The sequence below is a fragment of the Rhopalosiphum padi genome, chromosome 3, assembly GCF_020882245.1.
Source record: "Rhopalosiphum padi isolate XX-2018 chromosome 3, ASM2088224v1, whole genome shotgun sequence".
In the NCBI taxonomy this organism is placed as follows: Eukaryota; Metazoa; Arthropoda; class Insecta; order Hemiptera; family Aphididae; genus Rhopalosiphum; species Rhopalosiphum padi.
In genome coordinates, this window is record NC_083599.1 from 10,785,323 (window position 1) to 10,795,709 (window position 10,387).

Genomic DNA, 10,387 nt, shown 5'->3' on the forward strand with positions numbered 1-10,387 from the left:
ATTCAAAAAAGTTCTCATTGTTTCAAAATCCATTATTTTTAAACTTGAATAATTTTTTGTGGTTCCAATATCAAAAAAAAAAAATCTATATTTCACATCTTAAGTTTTCTGTTTAATGTAGTAAAAATTGTGTTTGTTAGTTATGACTAACCTTCTCGGTTCTTTCCTACCAAAAATAGTTTTTGTATTTGTAAAACGAAGACAACACATGCGTGTATAGCGTCCTCTTAAAAACATTTTTCCATTATTTATGCAAAATATATAACAAAAATGTCACTTGCCACTTTATTGTCAATGACTTAGTCCTAACTACTAACAAGTTACTCATCAACTGTGCTATTATTCAAGTAAAGTTGTAATTTTTTTTTAATCTTATTATTTTGTTGTTAGCTAGGAAAGCTAAATTCAACCGATCACTGATTAAAAGTCAAGCAGCAAAAGTCAGTTGTTTTATTAATGTTTAAGATGTTAGAGTAGGTACTTAGTTAAAGTATATTTTAAAGCATAGTATAATTAAATTAGATCTTGTATTTTTATTGAATTTAAATCTATTTTATATTGATAAAACTATGATTATGTAGAATTATTAAAATTAACAGTATAACCGTGGGAAAAATGTAATTTTGATTAGGAGTTACTTTTATGTTAAATTCATAACTCATAATATGTTATTGTTTATAAACACATAATTTATAGATATTATTATTAAACATCATCATAATAATGATAAAATAAATATATTTTCATGACCTTTATTTTACAGATAACAAGTTTCTTTGTAAGAAAAAAGATTAGAATAATATATTTTAGTTGATTGTATACTTATATTGTAACACATATGTAAACAAATTAAAAAATACATTTCAAGTTTTTGTATTTTTGTTAATTTAGCAGAAAATGGCATTTGAATAATGTAGTTCTAATTAATATAATTATTCCTTAATATTTATTGAACAATTTCATATATTATTTTAATTAAAGCGTTACAATATTTTTTTAATAATTATTCCAAATTGAATATTTTGAAATTTATAAAATAAAGTTATTCTTTATAGTAAATAAATGCATTTATGGATGTACAATTTGATTACTTAATATGAACAATTTATATTAATTATTTTTATAAAAACATATTTGTGCAACTATAATCTAAATTATCATAGGTATTATAATTATTATAAATAGAAAAGAAAGCTATTTGATTACTATTATTGCTTTTATATTTTAATAAATTCAAAAGTTTATATAAAATCAATAAAATAATTTTCTCTAATACTAATGTTATCTTTTTTAATAGAAGATTTCTCTTTCATATTTTAGTAAGTAATAAGATTTATATAATGATGAATATATTTTTTTAATTGTTTGTATTAGTTATTATATATTCATATTCATATTAAACTCAATTATAACTTAAGTTTGACCTATTCGGGATACTGTAAATTGACTGTCAATGATCATACATTTTTTTTTTAAAACTACAATTATTTTATTTTTTGTAAATTATTTCCTCTACTTTTAGATTTAGTATTATTTAGAGTTACACAATAAATCTTATTCAATTTAATAAATATTATTTGAAGGCAATTTTTGATATAAGTAATTTTCAAAACAATAAAACAATTTAATTTTAATAATCGGTAATGTATTGTCTATAAATTAATTATAGTAGTCAGAGCTGAATTTACACAATTGCTGCTGTAAGGAAAATTTTATTTTGCTGCCCCATTAAACTTATCAATAAGAAAACATATTTTTAAGTACTTATTTAACATTACTATTAAAAAAAAAAATTATATAGACTGATGCTAAACAATAATTATCAATAAAATATTGGCCTAAAATTGCTGCCCTAGGCAACTGTCTACTTTGCCTGGCACTAAATCTACCACTGATAGTAATTGGTAGTTAATTAAAGAAACTATTAAATGTAAGGCTTTTGACACAATTAAATAGAAATATAAAACATAATTTATTGTAGATAAACATGAGGATCAATATTACAAAGAAATATTTTGTATGATTTTTTAGTTTACATTTATGTTTAATTTTTCATTAAAAAGGTATAGCTTTAATTATTATTCATAATTTTTAATAGCATAACATCATATAAGCTTATAGAGCCTAATCTAAATTTAGTCTAATACCTAACCTATAAGAGAAGAAATTAGTGTTTATTTAATATTAACTGCTTTTAGTGTCTAATAATAATCACTTAAAAATGATACCGTCCCTTCTTACAATTACACTGAATATTTAATAAGAAAAGAAATTGAATAATTTTATTTTTAAATAAATTTCTAAATTTAAAATACACGAAATTTGATTTTTTTTTTGAGAAAATTAATAATAACATTATTAACATAATATTTTGAATTTATAAGTGGTTAATGTCAATAAATTATTACCAGCTCTTTGTTCCTAGGTAAAACACCGAACATCCCAAATCCACCCGTTATGCGGAACTCACATACATAAACATGTAGAGGTCGATGCTACTAATGGAGGAATCGCAAAGGAAACCAGTTGACCAACTTCGCTGAAAAAGTGTCCCCTTAAACACTTTCTGCAAAAGGTATGATAGAAATAGAACACTAAACCGTTTGGAATCAAAGTAATTTCATTTCTTAAAAATTGTTTTTTATGATAATATTACGAACTAAAGCAAAATTAGTTCAAACATGTTTATCAGTATCATATAGTATATATGTTAAACTCAAAATATCAACTAGATATTTTAAATAGTTTACTATGTCAGTCGCACATAAAATTTGATTAAAAAAAAATATTTTATTCAATTTTTTAATTTTATTCATAACAAACAATACATACATGTACAATTAGTTTATTTGTAATAATTTATTACATTTTATTAAAATGATCTGACGATATCAATATTTATCTATATTCTGTAATATATAAAAATAAAAATATTTATAACACGATGTTTATTAAATACCTATACCTCTCTCCGACATAGTTGTGATACTAGATGAAAATTGTATAACGTTTTCTATTAGGTACATTCTTTAATATTGATAGTTGCGTGCCGCGTTTCGAGCATTCGGATGCAAATGGCGGTTTGTTTGAAGCACATATTTTGATACTATGTAGCATAGACAACTTGTTTAGAAGGAAACTATTCTACCAGTTTACATTAATCGTAGTATATGTTGTAAATAAATAATATGAGAAAATCACACACCAACAATTGGTGATGAAAATGCATTAATTACAGGGAGTGGTTTACTTGTACCGGGACTGGATACTGGACGTATAAACAATTAACCTAAGGCTTTGCCTTTTTTCCGTTACAGTTGTTTGTTGTAAATGGCGTAAAACGATTGGTCGTCAGTGGCCTATCTCCCTTCGGATTTTGTCTACATCACGACCCGAACAGTACACCGCTCACACTACCCGATTGCTCCGCACCGTCCGCATCACGTATCTACCTGTTGTACCGCTTGCTCTACCATCTATTTATCTGCGCATCCCAAACGGCTCCCGTTCATTGTTTGCTTATTCCTAAACGGATTCTGCTGAAAAATATATTACAAACAGGTTAATTCTCAAATTGTTAACGGTAATACCGGTATACCGACTTGAGGTCGATATACCGTATTTTTAAATTTAAAATTTATAAAACGGAATACTTAAAATACTGAAACATCAAATATAATTTCTATACCTAAATTAAATAAGTATTAATATATTATACGTATTAAAAATAAACAGGAGCTCATTGGAAACATCATTAACGATTTTCATCAAATAAAATAACTGCACGTATGGATTATATAACAACTGTGCAAATAACATTTAGGTACCCTATGTATGAATTTTTTTACATTTTTTTTCTATTTTTGAACGCTAAAATTTTATAAAATTTAGTTCTTAATAATATATATTTTTTATAATTTACTTAGTGTAAACCAACACATTTTTAACCAAACTTCTTTTGAGACAATCCTAAATCTGTATGAAGTGAGAAGAAATTTGTGTTATAAAAAACCGGAGTCGTTTGGGAATATGACCTTTTTATAAAAAGGCAGCCGTTTAGGAAAAATGGGAGTCTAATGGGCTACGTCCCTATTTATTTCTTCGAAATGTATATTATATTGTCAGTGACGGTCAAATGCTATTCCAATTCCCTCCCTCCCTCCTCCATGTAGCGTAAAAAATAAAACAAAATTGAATACATTAACATTATAGTATAATACACATACATTTAAATGTTATAAACTTATAAATATTAAAAAAAAAAGTCACGGTTGGATATCTATTCCCCTCGCACGCCCTCCCTGTTTGACCGCTACTGTATAATGTAATCATTATTCATGGTTAAACACGCGGTAATCTTAATAATACTGTAGTGTTCATAAATATGTAGAAGTTCACAAAGTATTATACAGTATTGATTTTATAATACTATAAAATAAATGGTATACAATACATACTATACTGTTTTCAGTGCTGCAAGTCCTCAATTTACAACAAGCGATAATTCTAAAGGTGCTATATAGTTATTCTTTTAAATCATACCAAGCATCGGGGATCCTGGCCAATAAGTTTGATTTTAAATAAAATGTACTATCGTGTTTAATCTACTCTTTGATCGAGTCGCATAATATATGTTAAAACCCTTCTTAAAATCGTAAATACCTAATACCCATAGTTGCAGCACTTTCTATACATTACATTTGTCTTAAACACGCTCTCTGCAGTACTTCCAATATTCTGAGACTTTTCATGAAAAAACATTTTTTCCTAAATAATTAGCCTACTATAGTAAGTTACAGTAGGTCATATTTATATATCAGGAGCTTTGTATTAAATTTCCAAGCTTTTTAACCCAACAAAAGAATTTGTATTGACGTTTATAAAATAAAAAAAAAATTTTAAAAAGTTGAAAATGTCCGTTAACAGCTCAAAACGAGTAAAAATATTTTGAAAATGTTATCGCCCCGCTCAGATTCTAAAATATTAAAACTATCTATTTTACTTACTAGTCGCCAGTATTAACAGTTAGATGTTTAATACCTACAATGATGTAAGTATATACGCCGAATTGGCAAAATGTGAACGACAATGACAGGTTTCTCTATCTATTTTTTTTAACGAAAATGCAGTTTTTAATTTTTCAAAAACTTCAATTTTTCGGAAATGTTTTATTTTAATAAACTCCAATTTTTTCTCATTTTCCGAGGCTATAGGAAAAAATTGTTTTTTCCGCTATTTTTCCGGAAATTTTGTTGAAAAATATGTATAGAATTGAAAATTTGTGTCATGTCCATTATTATTGTGTTTTCTTAATTTTATTTACAAAAACCTAGGTATTTGTTCATATTACCTCATTTTTTTTAATCAACAATTTATCGACTATCCCAAATTTGTTCACAACAATAAGCAAAGAAACTTAAATTAAGGCCCATTCACTAAAAGTGACATCTATAGTTGCGCCACTAAGAACATTATTTATTGATGAATCGTTATTTATTTTGATCGAATTATACTAATTATTTTTATTCTAAAGTAATAACAACAAACAAGTATAAGATAGCGAAACTCATATTAATTTTTTAATCTTTTTGACTGAGCAAAAAAATGTGTACTCAATATTTATAGAAAATAACTAAAAAAAATCACGAAAAAGAGTTACTTAAAATATTTTGAAAATTATAGCATGTATATTGTATATTATAAAAAATTCTAAAATATAAACTTTTGTTGAAAATTTTTAGTAATTATCTAAAATTAATAGTTTTTGAATTATATAAAAGAAGAAAATTTATAAAAATAATAGAAAAATGTTTTATGAAAAATTAATTTTGCGTAAAAAGTCTTGTTTTACCCGATCATTAAGAAATATACTGTGTATTTTTTGACTCGCCGATATAACAACTAAATAAAAAAATAAATCAAATTCTGATTTTTAATATATAATATGTCTTAAACCTATATCATATAATATGTACCATATTTTGGCATTGTAGTATTTATAAAGTTATAACTGTTTAAGGTATTATGATACCTACCATTTAAATAATTTTGTTATATTATTTTAGATAAATCAGGATTTTGATTTACTGTTTCCAAGGCTATCTTGACGTATGCGCTCTACCCTCTCTAAGGCACATACCCAAAGAATTGAAAGTTTGTGGCGTCCGTTAAGACTAAAAATTGTGAAAAATTTGTGTGGTTCAACTCCAGACTTACTTCCATGGTATAAATACATATTATTTTAATAATTTAATACAATTAATAATATAATAAAGTCAATATTTTTTTTTGTATACCTACATAAACAGAAAAAAAAGTTTGCTTTCTAGTTTCTTAGTTAGAATTTCTGAGATTTGTTGGGCTAATTTACGTATATAAATAAAAAAATATTAAAAACCTACCTATATTATAGTATTATTTATTTATTTTTGTTTTAATTTCATATAATTTGTTTTAACAACACATAACATCTATTCATAGAATAGATAATAATATTATCAGTTGAAAATGCAATATTGTTATCGTAGATGCATTAAAATTATTAAACTTTAAAATAAAGGATCAATCTAAAATTGAACTTCAGTCTTTACATAGGTACTTAGCATTTAGCATTGTAATTATATACTTACCTGCTTATTATAAACTTATAAAATAATTAATTTCGCATGACGTAGGTTCAAGGTTGAAAAAAATTTTAATTATTTTTATGACTAGTGCCTACGAACGTTTCATTTTTCATTTGTTTATCTTTATATCAATATGATCATTAGGAGTTGGGAGTAATTAACCGACCTCCCACTTTGCTAATTTGTGGCAAGAATTTTCTATTTCTATGCATAGTGCCATAGTCCCTCTGCCCTCACTTTATTCAGCCTTCGTCATGCTTGGTTGTTTGTTCTGTTCATATTTCAACAATATTAATTATTTGGTCAATCAATCATTATCTACGTCGATACTTAAAATAATTTTACTTTAAATTTGTAATTTTACTTTTGACGTGCACCTTATATGTGTGTGTGTACAAATTACAGAAGAGAAAAATTCATTTCAAATACTATCGTACGCACATATACGCATATGGACGCAAAACGATGTAAATAACGAATTGTTATCCCGGTAAGCCGTTCAATATTATTATACATACATATATATACATTTATTATACATTTAAAATTTTAAACAAGTTCATAGACATTTTTTCAAGCATACTGAATGGAAATGGCTGAAAAATAGGATGGTAGGTTTTATTCGTAATATAAACTATAGAAGTATAAACTATAAAGTGTAGTTTCTTGTTTCGCAACACTTTTAAATGCTACGTGGTAATATAGATGCATGATACAAAAACAAACTTGTATAATTGTATTCTAGTCAAACATTTGACGATTGATGCATTGGTATGCAATATGCATCAACATGAATTAGTGAAATACTCAAATATAGGATTAAACAATTAAAAATTATATTACTTTGTTAGTGTTATTAAAAAAAAAAATATATTAAAATAATATTACAATTATAGTAATAAATATTAATCTTGATATTTGGTCAAGATTATTTATTTATACTAAAATGAATAGATTTTAAGTGAAATAATTTCAAGATATTTTACGTGGAGTATCATCTTATTTTTGTATCAATAAATTAATGTCTTTTAAAACAGTTTGCTCAAATATATTAAATTCTAAAATTATGTGTTTAAATTAATTTTTAAGAAACATGGACATACTAATTACATTTTATTTTTAATTTACCTTCGATGAAATCAAAATAGTTACTGGAAATGTATTAAAGGTCAAAATGGGAGTATGGGATCCATTCGGCCGGCTACATTAGATACTGGTTGCGGATGGAAACAGGCCGGAGCTATTGATTTGGCTCCCAAACACAGTTAATTGATATTTTTACGTACTAAAGTGGCTCCTAAAATATATGCATTGAATTGGCTCCCTCGACATTTATTTTATAGGTCCATTGGTTATCAAAATTGTGTGAAAATAAATTCAATTATACATAAAAAAATTTAAAATACAAATATTACATTTTATAGCCAATCAAAATTGATCGAAAATAAATTCAAATATACATAACCTGAATTTGACTGTCTATAAATTAAATTGTATTTTTCTTGAATATTTTTTTGTGTGGTCTGTCTTACATTGGAGCTTCTATCATAATAATAGTAGTATCCGCTTGAATGCCATACAATACATCCATGAAATTATAAATATTTAGGTGCGTATACAATTGGGAAATCAATTTTGAATGAAAAGATTCACATGAATTAGTACCAACTAGTACGACAGACACTACTGCTTTGTTTCTGTCCAAATTAGAGGTGAAATAAAGAATTATTTTCAATATAATTTTTAAAGTTATTGCATTAACGATTAGATAATTGCAAGCAGTTATCTGGCACTGCGCCAGATAAAAATATTAAAGTTGTGTAGTTTTTCAATTTTTATATTTTGAGAACCACTTATTGAATATTGTATTGGGTGCCAATTCAATGTTCGATGAGGTACTTTACCTAATATTGGGAGCCAATTCAATAGTCGTCGTTTATGCCAATATTATAACGTGCCAATTGAGGATAAGCCTCGTCACATCCTTATTGACAGTTTTTTTTTTATTCGCTTTAAATTTAAAACAGTAGTACAATTCACAAATGTCCTAATTGTTTTAAATGCGACTGATAATGCTGTAATAATAATAAAAAAAAATATATTTTTTTATAATTGTGACACTCTTTCATTTCAAAAATGTTATAGGGATTTTGTATTTTATCTTCGAGCATAAATGATGCATTAAACTTAAATTTTTAAAAACTGAGATTCCTACTACCTTTAATAATTAATAATAGACGATTTCAATATGTCAACAAATTTTTGTTCCCAAAACTCTTAACCAGTTTTGCTATTTAACTCTAATATTAAAATATATAATAATAAGGATATGGTATTCCTACTTCAACATACGTATTTTAAAGAAAAAAACATAACAGAGAGAAATAATGAATTTCCCATCCCACTCGTACAGAAGTTTCTGAGAGATTTAAGAAACGTAACATTAAAAAAAAAATGTGATTTAATGCGCTGTTGGCGACTTCTTGTTAATGATGGTATTCAGTGCCGCAACTAAGGTTTTTAGGGCAGGGCCAGGCCATATATTGCCATATCGGTACCTACTCAGGGCCTGAATTACCAATTCGTGGGCCCTGTACAATTTACAATTTTGGGCCCCAAATTGTCCATCTTTATTTTCTTCAATGCTAAAATAAAAATGTACGCATAATATATTTTTAAACTAATGCTGTAAGTATCTAATTAGTATATGAGAGTTGGATCATAGAAGAGTATGACTTCATATTGTTATTAAAAATGTATTACCTGGCGATTGTGCGCTAGTAGATAAATTAGTTCTAAATGTAAATTTATCCAAACTACCGTGAATTTTTTTGTTTCTTGATCTCGTTTATATTTTAATTTTCTCTTCATTAAATCACTTAAATATTATTTTGATATTTTAAATTATTAAAAATAATTCACAAATGACTAATAAATATACAATAAATATGATTGACGTAAATCGCAGGACTGATGCACCACGCAACTACGCAAGACAACGTCAATAGTATTATATTACGATTATTAGTTATATAATATAATATTATTATTATATAATATTACGACGAAAATAATGACAATGAAATTTTGTTAAGTATCGTCAATACTGACTAAAACCGTCGTTTTCGAGAAATTCCCATTATACTTTTTACATACTGTATAACCCACCAAAATATCCAAGTAAAATTGTGTTTTCTCAAAATATTGTGATAAAACGGTATTTAATTAATTTTAAATGACTGAAGTCGGTGGGCCCCACTTACGAGTGGGCCCAGTGCAAATGTCCCATTTATCCTAGCATAAATATGGCCCTGTACCTACTACCTAGTACTGCCTACATATATAAGTAGTTGTATTACCTTATGGTTTTTTATACAATACTATGAATGCTAACCTATATCTACCTAAACCTAACTCCTAAGTTAGTTTAATATAAAGGAATTTAGAACAAAAATAAATTAAAGAATGAAATGCTGGTCGTTGATAAGCGCATAACTTGAAAACGAACAGACCGATTGGGCTCATTTTCGTTTTTTAAATGTTCGTAATAGTCCGAATAACGTTTTTACGGAATAAAATTTTTTTAGATAAACTGAAAAAAAAAGGTTGTTTGGACAAAACAATATGCTAAATCAGCAAGCACTATATATACATATATATAAGTAGATATATAGAATCAGTGTTTTTAAAGTTCCTTTTACATAGGAATCTGTTCAATTCCTCGTTCTTCTAGAGTCTAGGTAATATAATATATAAATAAT